This window comes from Cydia strobilella, chromosome 3 (assembly GCF_947568885.1).
Source record: "Cydia strobilella chromosome 3, ilCydStro3.1, whole genome shotgun sequence".
In the NCBI taxonomy this organism is placed as follows: domain Eukaryota; kingdom Metazoa; phylum Arthropoda; class Insecta; order Lepidoptera; family Tortricidae; genus Cydia; species Cydia strobilella.
Genome location: NC_086043.1, coordinates 5,019,591 through 5,033,617, shown reverse-complemented (window position 1 = coordinate 5,033,617; position 14,027 = coordinate 5,019,591).

Genomic DNA, 14,027 nt, shown 5'->3' with positions numbered 1-14,027 from the left:
GAAAAATGATTTGGGGCAATTAAATAGCAAGATGACAAGAATTTAGATACGTAAAGAACAGGAGCTTATATATTTTAATATTTTAAAGGTTATTTATCTACTTTAAATTCTCAGTGATGCAAAAATAAATAACAATCCTTTTATAATGCGAAATATAAGGGACTAATAACTAATACTTACAAACTATCATCATTATCTTCCTAGTGCTGTCACGGCTTTTAGCCCCAGTTCATGGGAGCCTGGGGTCCGCTTGCCAGCTAATCCCCAGTATTGACGTAGGCACTATGCTTTATAAAAGTGACTGCTTTCTAAATAGTACTTCATACTTTCATACTTCAATTAAATCTGACGATTAGCTTTTTTAAAGCGATTAATTAGTCGATTAAAAGTTAATCGATTAAGGCCCATCTCTGGATGATAGTAAGGATTATTTATACAGAAGAGACGCAGCATTTATAACAATAAACTCGTTTGATAAAAGAATAAACGGACATACATATGAAATCTGGCATGCCTACCTATGTAATAATGCTACTATAATTTATAATTACAAACGAATTCCAAGCCCCGAGAATAATTTTCACTCGGGACCAAAAAAGCTATATGTTATCAGTTGAGATGCGATGTCAGATTTTTTTTAAACAATACGGTATTTGACTACTAGTCAAATCAGTTTCTTTTTTCGAATTATCAAAACGATTTTGTTACTATGAAATTTCTATGAAACACTTGCATGTGACGTTACAATCAAATTACCTACTCTTTATAGTTTTATACGGGTTTTAAAATAGAAATACAAGATATATACAGTGGTACTACGTAAACGAAATTAATAACTAGCTTAAATCTAAAATAGGCCCTTGAGGCATTGTACCAAGGATGCTGGCGGCATTTCCCCGCTGTATCGCAATGCTGATAGAAATTATATCTAAAAATAACTGCTGTCTACGTTTCTTTATTAATCTTTTGCTGCTTTATTTCATGCATGGTGTAAAATACTTAATTTTAAATACAGTCAAATACCCTATTAATCCCCGAGTGATATTGAAGTATAAATATATTATTATGTTTTAATAAATTATTTGCTGTTATTTTAGCTTTAAAAATATATATTACGAATTCAGGTTTTTTACATGCCTTTTGTGCTATTGAGTTGTACGTACATTCATTTTGATAATTATTTATTTGCAATAGTATAGTTATTAGTAGTGTTGATTAAAACATTGCTTCCACGGAAATTCTTTTTTCACCTCAGCAGCTCGAACAATCCTACTTTCGTCACTCCCTGGAGTGAGGAAAGTGCGACTTTCCACAAGTAGCTTTTTAATTTAGTGAAGGCCATGAACTGCCACTTCATACATTTATATTTTTTTGTTTCTCTGTATTATTCTGTGTAATTCGAAATACCTACATTTTAACCTTTAATATGTTCTCACTACTGAGGTGAAAAATTATGTGTGCAACACGAGAGCAAAGTTATTTTACATCTCGTGTTTTTGAGTCCCTCGCTACGCTTAAGATTCTAACTTAGAATCACTCGCTTTGCTCGTGATTCAATTATATAATCTTTCGCTTTCTCGGGACTCAAAATAAACACTCGCAAGAAAAACCAACTTTCCTCTCTTGTTGCACAAATAACTATTCCTTTACAATATGGTAAAGACTGCTATGACGTAGCTTAATGATGCGTATTTAGTGTTAAAACATCTCAACTTATTTATGTACACCCACTACTGCTGATGGCCACAGGTCTCTTCTCATGTGCGAGGGTTTGGGTAATATTTTTTTTTAATAATTTAATAGGTCATTTGTAATTTATGTATTTAAAAGTAGTTTATTATGTTTGTATTTTTTTCTGCTGGTGGAAAATAAATATTAATTAGGTAGGTACACTTCAGTCTCATACGAGTAAGAAACTCGAAACTTCACAGAGTTAAAATTCTGCTTTCATCGTAGTTCTAAAACTGTTTTAATAAACAAAGTTTTACTCGTAATTCCATTGCTTTAATTAAACAATTTTCTTAAGATTGACTACAGAATATTAATGTAGCTATATTTTCGGCCTTCTTTGAGTGGTATGACGTAATCTCTATTTATAAAGTCAAAGGAGAAAAATACATAGAAATTTGGACTTCAGTGTTACTTAACAGGTATCTATATAATCTGTTAGTTGAATCCGTTTTTAAAATTTGGATATTTAAACAACATTATTTTTATAGCGTTGACGTGGACAGATCTGTTAATCGATAAGGACCATGATTCCACCACAGAGTAATCTTCTTCTTCTTCTTCTTCTTATCAGCCTTCTATCGCCCACTGCTGAGCATAGGCCTCTCCTCGCGTACGCCACTTATCCCGGTCCTGAGCCAATCTCATCCAGAAGTGACCCGCAGTCTTCCGAATGTCGTCCACCCAACGAGCCAACGGACGCCAGGCACTCCTTTCGTCTGAAAGCGGCCACCATTCCGTTAACATTTTGGCCCACCTGCCATCACTCTGTCTGGCAACATGTCCCGCCCAGCTCCATTTAAGTTTGGTAATGACGTATCCGACGTCTTGCACTTTGGTGCGGCGTCGGATCTCGGCATTCCTCACTCGGTCTTGAAGTTTGATGCCGAGCATGGCGCGCTCCATGGCTCTCTGTGCCACTCAGATTTTATGCACAGCCTCCTTAGTGAGCGTCCATGTCTCGGCACCGTAGGTCATGGTGGGCAGGACACATTGGTTAAAGAGACGAGTTTTCAGGCATTGTGGAATGTTAACGGGTTTGAGGATGTCCGCTAGTTTATTGAATGCCGCCCAACCCAGCTGGATTCTCCTGGAGATCTCCTTCTTCTGATGTGTTTTGTCAAATGATAGAATATGTCCAAGATACACGTATTGCTCGACCACCTCCAGTCTTTCGTTCCCAACCATAATGGTTGGAATCGATTTACCGGGGATGTTCGTCATAACTTTAGTCTTGGACATATTCATCTTAAGACCTATCTTCAAAGAAGCATGGTAAAGGCTTTCAACCATGCCTTGAAGATCTTCCAGGGTCTCGGCAAACAATACAATGTCATCAGCAAATCTCAGGTGCGACAAGAAGACACCATGGATATTGATACCACACCTGTCCCATGCAAGCGTTTTTATGACGTCTTCTAGTACCGCCGTAAAAAGCTTGGGTGAAATGGTATCCCCTTGACGCACTCCCCTTTGGATGGATATTGGGTTACTGAGTTTGTGAAGCCGAACTTGCATTGTTGCCGAGGTATACAGCTCCCGGAGCAGATCAACGTAGCGATTGTCGATTGAGCAGCGATGGAGAGAGTCAAACACGGCCCAGTGCTCGACACTGTCGAAGGCTTTTTCGTAATCTACGAAGGCCATGCACAGGGTCCGGTTGTACTCGTGACTTTTCTCCATTAACTGCTTTACCGCATGGATATGATCGATCGTAGAGAATCCGCTGCGGAAACCAGCCTGCTCGGGAGGTTGGCATTCATCTAGGATACGAGTTAGACGGTTGCATAAAACCTTTGCAAAGAGTTTGTACGTATGGGAAAGTAGGCTTATGGGGCGATAATTACTCAGCTTCGATATATCTCCCTTTTTATGTAGGATGGTGACTACGGCAGTTTTCCATGATTTTGGTGTGCGAGTACCTTGCAAAACCTGATTGAAAAGTTTTACAAGGACATTAATGACGGGGTCACCACCAGCGCGAAGTAGATCAGATGTAATGCCATCTTCGCCAGGAGATTTATCGGCTTTCATTTGGTACAATGCCTTTCTGACTTCACTGGCTATTATTGGCGGTATGCTCTCGTTATCTTCCAAAGGAATGGGGGGTGCTCTCGGATCTATTGACGATACGCGTGATGCGTCTGATTGCGATGAATATAGTGTGCCATAGAACTCCTCAACAATTTTAACAATTTGGTCACGGTCCGTTACCAAATTGTTATCATTGTCTTTCAGTTTGACTATTTCCTTTACTCCTGTTCTTAATTTCCTTCTGAATACTTTTGGCCCTCTGCAATCTTCAATTGTACTGACTATAATTTTAGTTTTATGTTTCCTTAAATCCCTTCTAATATTTTTGCTAATTCTTTTACTGATGCGTTCAATTTGTCTCTGATCTATTACAGTTGCATGCCTCATATGCCTTCTCTCTTCCAACAATGCTAGCGTTTCCGGTGATAGCTTTCCCTCCTTCTTCTGTTTTTTGCCAAGATGTTTATTTGCTGTCTCAGTTAATGCCTTACTTAAGATACTATTAATATGGTCAACGTCAAGGTTCTGTTCTTCCAGCCCCTCAAATTGGTTTTTGAGGTCTAGCCGGAAGGCTTCCTGAAGAAAAGCGATATCCTTCTTGTAATGTCTTGGAGGAGTGATAATCATCTTTGCTCGCTCTTTCTTTAGGTTAAACCTCAACGTTGCCCTAACCAACCTGTGGTCACTCCCAGCTCTGAAGTTTTGTAAAACGGTCACATCAGTGACTACATCCTTGCGAGAACTTATGATGTAGTCAACTTCGTTCTTAGTTTTGCCGTCGGGACTCGCCCACGTCCACTTCCTTGAAGCACGCTTTTGGAAAAAAGTGTTCATTGCGTAAAGGTGTCTTCGTTCAAGAAAATTGACTAGGGTTTGTCCTCGGTTGTTACGGAGCCCCAAACCAAACATTCCGATAGTTATTTCACTAGACAGCTGTTGCCCAACCTTGGCATTAAAATCACCCATTACAGTGAAATATTGGCACGGACAATCTTCAATAGCTTTTTCTATATCGTCGTAAAAGTTTTCTACTTCCTCATCAGGATGACCTGAGGTTGGAGCGTATACTTGGATTATCTTGACGGAGTAGCGTTTGTTGAGTTGTAGTACTACGAAACAAACGCGAGTAGAGATACTCTTTATATTTTTGATTGCTGAAGCGATATTTTTGTGCAGAAGAAATCCAACACCCCCATAGCAACGGTCCTCGGGACCTCGGTAGTAGAATAGGTCGCCAGAACTGAGTCTAATCAAGTCTTCACCCTTTCTTCTCACTTCCGACAATCCTATTACGTCCCACTTGATATTGTCCAGTGCCAACTGCACCTGAAGTAATCGGTCGTCCGTCCGCATCGTCCTGGCGTTGTAACACGCCAGGGTCAGGGTCGTCGTGTTAGAGTTCGAGTGGCAGCCGGATCTCTTCCAGAGATTCTTAGCACCCTCTGCCCCACCGTTACCAGGACTGCTGCCGGAGCCTGGGATAGTGGGGCCGCTGGGGACTGAGGGCCGGGTCCTATGCGTACTTATCATTTACGAAGAGGTAATAGCCTTAAAACGCCACGCTGGCCAATGCGTCTTGGCGAGTTTTACTTCCTGCCACGTTTGCCTGGAATAAGTAGTTAACCAACAAGAGTTCATCTACTACTCATTCCAGTTACCGGAGGGACCACGAGGAGGTGTGGACCAGGAATTGGCACCCAGAATGGATATGATGTGAAAAGCGAATGCGAAACGCATTTTCTTTTCCAATCAGTATACATTCCGGAGACCCTTTACCCTCCTCCACAGAGTAATAAAAACTAATAAGTAATAAAAACTTAAAAAAACGGAGTTTCCGTGATGACTGTCATTCACTTTCAACATAATGCTCCCTGGGGAGCTTTCGCAACCACGGCATATAGGTACCAATCATAGCAAATCTGGTTGTGGCATCAGCAGACATCTGATTATCGGGATCAAAATTAAATCATAGGGAGTTCCTTACGGCCTCAAAAATTAGATCTAGATGTGATATGGATCGGATCTAGATCTAATTCTTGACGTATATTAAAATTTGAATCAGGCCGTATATTGAATTGATGCCTTTTACCATGTATTTTGAACTTAGCGATCGCTCTTAGTTTTGCTTGTAAAAATATAATTATATTAAAATTATCATATTTTACCAAAATGACAAATTAAAAAATGTTTTGTTCTTTATTAAAAAAATATTTTTGAAACTTCAAACCATCGCATTTTTCTTCAAGAGTGTCTTTCCGAATAACCATGAGATTATATCAGCAGCGGGAAATGGGTGATTCTTGATTGAGTGACGGATTTGAACGTTATGGTTCCTCTACACGATGGGCCATAATACTGGCCCACTAGGTGGTGTCGGATGGCTTATTAGCGCGGCGGGATGGCGATGGGATGGCCGCGGTGTCGGTTTTTCGTCCGCACATAAAAGGTAGTGGGCCAGCTATGGTGCGTACGCATCCACACGAGGCCCATTCCATAGTGCATGCTCTCAACCACAGAATAAGTGTGTAAGTATTATCATACAGAACGGCCACGCACCGCCCCGCCTCGATTCGAATTACCGATTGACGGCCGTTTGCCGGCCGCTCAGTACTGTTTTTAAACAACTTACTCACACAATGACGCATGCCGCGTGTATCGCTGGTCCAGCGCTGGGCCATCGTGTAGAGGAGCCGTTGTGATCGTGACAAACATGCGGCAGCGAAAGCAACGCTATTTATCGTAGAAAGTGACAGTGACGTCATCCGCTTTCCGCTGCTGCAAGGCTGCATCTACCTATTGACTACTGGAGTCGCAATCAGAATATTACCTTAAAGGATTTGGCCTTAGAATCCTTAAAATATAACAACCGGGATGAAGAGTATTCTGAAATTTTCCAGGGTTTCGTTAGATAAGTAACCAAGTCTCAGAGGAGGCTCAAATTACACTTAATTTAAATTTATGTATAATGTAGTAACTGGGTCGGGGCACGAAGCTAGGATATTTTGTTTCACCCAAGGGAACCCTCGTGTACCAGTGTACCTAGGTCCATCAAAATAAGTTTTTTCTACTCGTCGACTGTAATGGTTGAATTAAGATTTCGTTTACCAAACTGTACTTGGGTACCTACTTTTCATCTATGGCCTCCCAACTCAACTATAATATTCATTTCGAAACGGTTTAGTCAACTATAATGAAATTGACCACCGCCGCATCGCCGCAGTCAAGAGGAATAACAAAACGATAGCTCAAATTAATTATTTATTGAAGGTTGTATAGTAGAAACAATTGCTTCATAAGTCAGAAACACGCATCTGACACCCTTAATATAGCAACATCCATATACTAGGAAACCGCTTAGCGGTACTTGTTAGTCTCCATAGGCTACGGTGGTCAAAATCGAGAAAAAAACTGTCTAAAACTTGAATTTAGCAAGGAGCAAGTACCAGGGCCTCATGAGTTACGAGAAGGTGTCGTTGATCTACCCACCGGGCCCCGGCGGCCGGGGCGCGTACGAGTACCTATGAAGGTACCGCGGCTGCTCGCGTATCTTAGGAATCGAATATTCATTCATTTTAATTATTTTAAAATATTGTCGAACTTCCGAAATCGTATCCACAGGGGGGCGATCACGAAAGTCGGGCACCGGGAAGCTCATTACCGAGTTTTAACGTAATAACCCCCGAAGGTTCCGCGGGTGACATTCCATTGTGCGGCGCATTAACGAAGGTGAAAAGTGCCTTTAAAAATTATAATCCACTTGTGCGATATTTTTTGGATAAAGGATCGCATTACCAAAGATATTATGTAACTCCGTATAAGATAAGTAAAGTCTAAGAAGAAAACGTGCCTCGTAAATCAAGAAAAATATATGCTGGAATAGATGGCGCCGTGACGGCGCCACACCTTTGGCCTACACTCGGGTAGATGGTGACACCGTTTGTTATTTAACAATTTTAACACATATCATTATTATTCTCCACGACGGGACGTAAGCTAATTGCGTAAAATTATTAAATTTACCCCCGACGTTTCGAGGACGGCGTTGTCTCTGTGGTTGTTCGGAGAATACTGGCTAAAGTTGACATCAACATCTTTTACGCGCGCGAGTTTTTGAGCTACCCGCACTTGGTCTTGTTTATTAACGTAAATTATTGTAAATATAACAACTTGTAATAACGTAATAACTTGTAAATTAATGTCTTGTAAATTATCTAAAACTAAGCCAAGCTGTGTTTTTATATCCAAAATTACCAGCTCAAGTTAATGATCGACTAGCCAATTGACTACTCAGTTTACCAAACTGAAATGTAACTAGTATAAAATTAGTAGTAGTAGATAGTAAATTGGCCTTCAAGCTGTCATGTGGGATAATATAAAAATACGACGACGACGCGACGTCTTCAAGCCTAATACCAAGACTCGACCTGCTGGCTTTGAGGAGCCCCGACGCATCTGGTGCATGCTGAATCGGATAAGGACCGGAGTTGGGAACTGTGCTTACTTATGGCACAAATGGAACTGGTGCGAGTCACCAGTATGCCGGTGTGGAGCACCCGAGCAGGCCGTACACCACACGGTATTTGATTGTCCTCTAACCAGATACCATGGGCAGGTGGAGGATTTCACCATCTTAACCAAGGAAGCGGTACAATATCTAAAAACTGTAAATCTCTGAAGTAGAGTAACACAAAAAGCCATACGAAAAAAAAAATACAGTTTATGTCAATAATAATATAAAGTCATGTTTTGGGGATATCTACTTCTGTACCTACCTTCATTAATGTTGAAACTCTAGGTCCATGGGGTCCCAGCGCGCATAAGTTGTTTGCAGAAATCGCGAAGCGTCTGGTTGACGTAACTGGTGACCGAAGAGCTGGCGGCTTTCTCGCACAACGTATCAGCATTGCGATACAGCGGGGAAATGCCGCCAGCATCCTTGGTACAATGCCTCAAGGGCCTATTTTAGATTTAAGCTAGTTATTAATTTCGTTTACGTAGTACCACTGTATATATCTTGTATGTAAATAAATTTGTAACAAATACCTTCATTTATTTTTTCATCTTTCCTAACCTACGGTTGCCTGGAAGAGATCTCTTTTTAATAATAAAATCTCCTGCTGTTTAACCTCCGTGTAATCTATTCTTTTTGGCTGCATCAGACCGATTACCATGACTTACGTTGTCGCGCGCGACTCCATATGTCAAGCGTGAACTCAAGTATGGAGTCGCGCACGCCCATGCATCTAGTCATGCTATGCGGGTTTCTTTGTCTATTGTGTGCAACAAAGAGTGGTGGTAGAATGTTTTATACTTTGACAATTCTATTTAGGTAAACAATCCGTTTATTTTAATATCAAAGCCTCCTCACTCCCGTAATATAAGTTGAAGAGAAAAAGTACTACTAACTAACTAATAGAAAGTTATGCAATGCCAAAGGAATATTATTTCGAACAGTTAAAAAGACTTGTTAACTTATCTCGTTAAAAGTCGCGTCTCTTAAAAAACAGCGCAAGTTCTCTTAAGAATCCCCGGCAAGGTCGGCCGAATTTCACCTTCCCATACAAACGGAGTTTCGTTCTCATTTTAAAACTACGTGTTGGATTGTAATGAAACTTTGCACATAAAATGACATGAGGTATATCTAGGTCTGCAATTAGTTTGTATAGTTCCAGTACGAAGAAGCCTAGTCGTAGAGCATTTATGCGGTCTTCACGTTGGATGCGGAGGTGTGCGAGGGGGACATCGCTCTCACACCACGGAGCGGCGTGCTGATCCGGATCAGTGTGGTTATTACAACTTGCGTTGTGTTATTAATAAATTTCAACGGAAATTTAAAACGAACATTATTGTAATCCAGTTATGACGGAACTGATAATTTAAACCCGCCTTTCGGCATTAACGTTGCGGTGATAATAAGCCGCATTAAACTATACCGACAAAGTTAAACAGATGTTTCGGTAAACAATACAATAGGTCTTGAAAGCGTTAATTCAAGCAACTTTGCGGATGCCTCTTCACTGGATCTCTCGAATATCACAAATTTTACTTTGGCATCGGAAACGGCGCCCTTTTACAATGATACTAAGTAGAATATTATGTTAAATTGTTAGTTCGCGTTTTAACTTTAGACGGTTATTTTATGGAAGCTACAAATTTGTATTGCCAGTAGAATGTTTTCTCGCATGTTTGGAGTTGGAGTGCCGCCAGAGGTATAAAGTATGGTTGTGTTGGCTTAGTTGGAATCGTTCTCGCCTTAGACGCGTAAATGAACGAAATATATCCCTTTGAAGTTGCCAAAACGTTTAAAGTAGAATTGCACCCAAAGGGTGCTAACGTAACAACACCCTAATGGTGATATTCGGATAGCAACTGCATTAGTGTTGCGGCATCCGCGGCTGATCATCACAGCCGTGACGCGGGCGCTGCCACTGGCAATTCTTGAAAAAGTGAGTGACGGATTGGACGTTCTAGTTGCGGCCATATTACTATGTGGCTGCAACACAGCCATATTACTATGTGGCTACGAACGTAGTGAAGCCTACCCGCATTATTGCAATGAGTGCATAAAATCCAGGAAATTATAGACAGTCCAAGCGCCCGCGTCAAGGTCGCAGCAGTAATGTCGCAGAAGTAAAGCAGCTGCAGTAATATCGCAGCAGTAATGTTGCAACAGTAATGCAGCAGCAGTAATGTCACAGCAGTAATGTAGCAGCAGTAATGTCGCTGCAGCAATGTAGCAGTAGTAATGTCGCAGCAGTAATGTAGCAGCAGTAATGCAGCTGCAGTAATGTCGCTGCAGTAATGTAGCAGCAGTAATGTCGCAATAGTAGCGCAGCTGAAGTAATGTAGCAGCAGTAATGCAGCTGCAGTAATGTAGCAGCAGTAATGTCGCAACAGTAATGTAGCAGCAGTCATCCGTCCATCCCAACGCCATCCGAACGTAACCTCTGCCGCCTACCCTGTTAACATGTTTGTAAATTAAAATTAAAATGAAAATGAAAATTCAGACATTTGTAATTAATTACTTTTATTTCAATAATATGTAATTAATATGTCTTAAATTTATAATTTAAGTATTTTATCTCAAGATTTGGCCTAGGTCAACAGTCAGGGTGGCTTGGCCGTATTTCCTCGATGAACGGCAATACTTATTCGCTGTGTGAAATAGTGGTCACGCTGGCCACCCCGCGGTTACCTCCTCTTTATATTTATATTGATTTGTCTGAATTAATGTCCCTAATCTATTTATTTATTTATGAATCACTAAAAGTAGTGAATGTTATCTGCAATAATAAAGGTGAATCGTTCAGTCAAGGCGTTTGGCGGTCGTTATATTTACAAGTTTAGCAGGAACAGCAGTAAAACGGCTACATTTTATGCGAAGCGCCAACAGTTTTGTGTGTGGTACAATAGATGATGGGTCTGGCCGCCAAACGTTATACCTTAACAAACAACAAAAAGCATATCCGATTACGCTTATTGCTATTGTTGAACAGTTAGATCAACTTTGGCACAGTTAGAGCTCGTTCCCACTATGTCGGATGTCGGTCCGATTTTTAATCGGGTGTCGTAAAGGCAGAACATTTTGTATGAAGCTGTTCACACACGAACGACAACGATTTTGTGTCGGATCCGTCATAAATTATCGTGCGTTTTGTCAGCCCTCCGTCCGGAAAAAAATATTTTACCCTTTTTCCGACGTTTCAGCCATGTTGCACTAGCTGTGGTCACGGAAAACTGACGTCCCAGCAAAATGTCAATTGAGATTTTGGTAAATAATATTAAACCCGACATTAGTTCATAGCTAGTAACGACGTCCCTCTGGACTTAATTTTTAATTATACACGTTCAATGTTTGATTTGGTAATCTGTAATTGGCTATAAATCTGCATACATCTGTAAAATAGGGTCTCTATTGTTTGAAATAATTATTGAAAGTCATAATGTAACGATTGTCATATTATCATTAGTCATAATTTGGTTTTTCTCAGAAACGCGTAACTTTTCAGGATTGCCATAAAACAAACCTAACCTAACCTATATATAGGATGACCCGAGGAAAATCCTGAAAAGTTAACGGTTTCAGAATTATGACTAATGATAATATGACAATCATTACATTATGACTTTCAATAATTATGTCAAACAAAGGGACCCCGTAAATTATTCTTGGAGAAATAAGTAAAAAACTAGTACCTTTTATGCAATAATGACTATTAAAAACAATACACTCCTTTTTTTGGGCAGTCGTGTAAAAACTGGGTATTTACCATGACACTGTATTTTGGCGAATTCCCGATAAAAATAGAAGCGAACATCAGTTACTCCGTGAAAATGGCATGCACATACACACGTATACATATACCATATATACATGGGAAATACTTCTTATTAAATGATGTTTGTGTAGGCCTAAAACAGAATAAAACCTCTACTATCTCCTATCTTACTCCTCACCCCGCAGCCTAGTTTTAGTGCTGCACTAAATGGGTTCCACGTTCAGTACATAGTAAAGTAGCTACCTATTTTGATAACTGAACAAAGGCGATACAAAGTTACTCGCTGTTTTCATGAAACATGATCTTTGTAATAAAAGAAACTGGTAGGATGGCCAAGTTTTAAGTTAAAATAAAAAAGTTGTTTTTATGTTTATAGCACAGTTTTTGGAATCTCCTTTTAAATTTTATAGTCAGGTTAGTCATTTTTCTCAATTTGATCGTCTCACACAAATTCAGGTTATGCACCGTCATGCTATTTAAAATATAGGACTTGCCAAAAATACAAATAGGGGAATGGTTATTTTTTTGATATTTAAGGCTTCTGAAGGTCGCCATCTTGTTTAGCTTTTACTGGTTTGCCTTTAATGACATTATAGGATAACGTGTTTGGTCTCTAAACGGCCAAAGATACATACATACATAAATATATAAACTGATAAATGCATTACCCTCCTTTGCGTCGCACTGTCGGGTAAAAAACAATCCCACCCCTTCCACATACTGAACAAAGTAAATCCCATAAGTCTGCGACGGTTCAAACAGGCAATCTGAAACGTAACTACTTGAAAACCTTTCCCAACTGACTGTAAAAGGCTTTGTGCGGTAAAAACTAACTTACACATCTGCATGTGACGTATTTATTTCCACAAATAAACTTAGCAGAAAACACGTCTCATATTGAACCTTGTAGTTATACGATTAGGGCAACTGAGAGAAGCTGCGTCGTGTAAAATATTCCGAGGTAGCCTTGCATTGTCAGTCACGGTATGTAGCTTTGTCCCGGTGAAACTATCTAGCTTTGTCACACTGTTCCGAGGGTAAAAGTCTGATGTTATAAAAGTAGTTTTCGGGGAATTGTGAGTGGCTAGCATTTTTCATGTTACATAATGTTATGCAATATCATGTTTAGAAACGTATTCTAGTAAGTTCATGAGAATAATATGTATCGTGTGTATTTTCTTAGGTGATTCGTACCCGCGTGTCGCGTGATCGCTTTATATAATTTGAAAACTACCTAGTTAAAAGCAACGTGATAATAATTTCGTGTGAATACATTTTAAGATTTTTAACTTTTAATAATGCATAAACTATGGAAACCTCCACTAGATGACTCATGAGTGTCGTGTGTCTTATAACCGGTTTTTGAAAATAGGGTCAAGTATTTAAAAAAAAAATTACAGTTAAACAGTTATTTTACAAAAAATAAGCCACGCATAATATTTAATTATGTATTATAATATAAATTGTTTATGTCCAGTGTACCATGGCTTCCGGCCGAAGTCTATATTCACCGCTCCATATGTCACGTAGATCTCGGAGGCCCCTATATCCGGCGCTTAGAGCCCGATGTCGCAGGAGGCCCCAGGGAATACCGGCCTCTTCGCGCCGCGCGGCCCCGAAAGCTGCGCTGCGTTTGACCTTTACGGTTATACCGGGTGTGGTCTGTAAAACATGTGCAAAAAATTAAACTGTAGGCTCTTCAACCTGACCAACATTTGTTCAACGACTTTTAAAATAACTTGTGTTTTGATTTTTGCTGCTTCGCTGCGCTGCGTTTGACCTTTACGGTTATACCGGGTGTGGTCTGTAAAACATGTGCAAAAAATTAAACTGTAGGCTCTTCAACCTGACCAACATTTGTTCAACGACTTTTAAAATAACTTGTGTTTTGATTTTTAGTAACTTTTACGAGTAAAGTTTATTCTAAGACGCAATATATTGCGAATTTTATTATATTTAAGGTGTGACAAGGACAACCAACGTCAA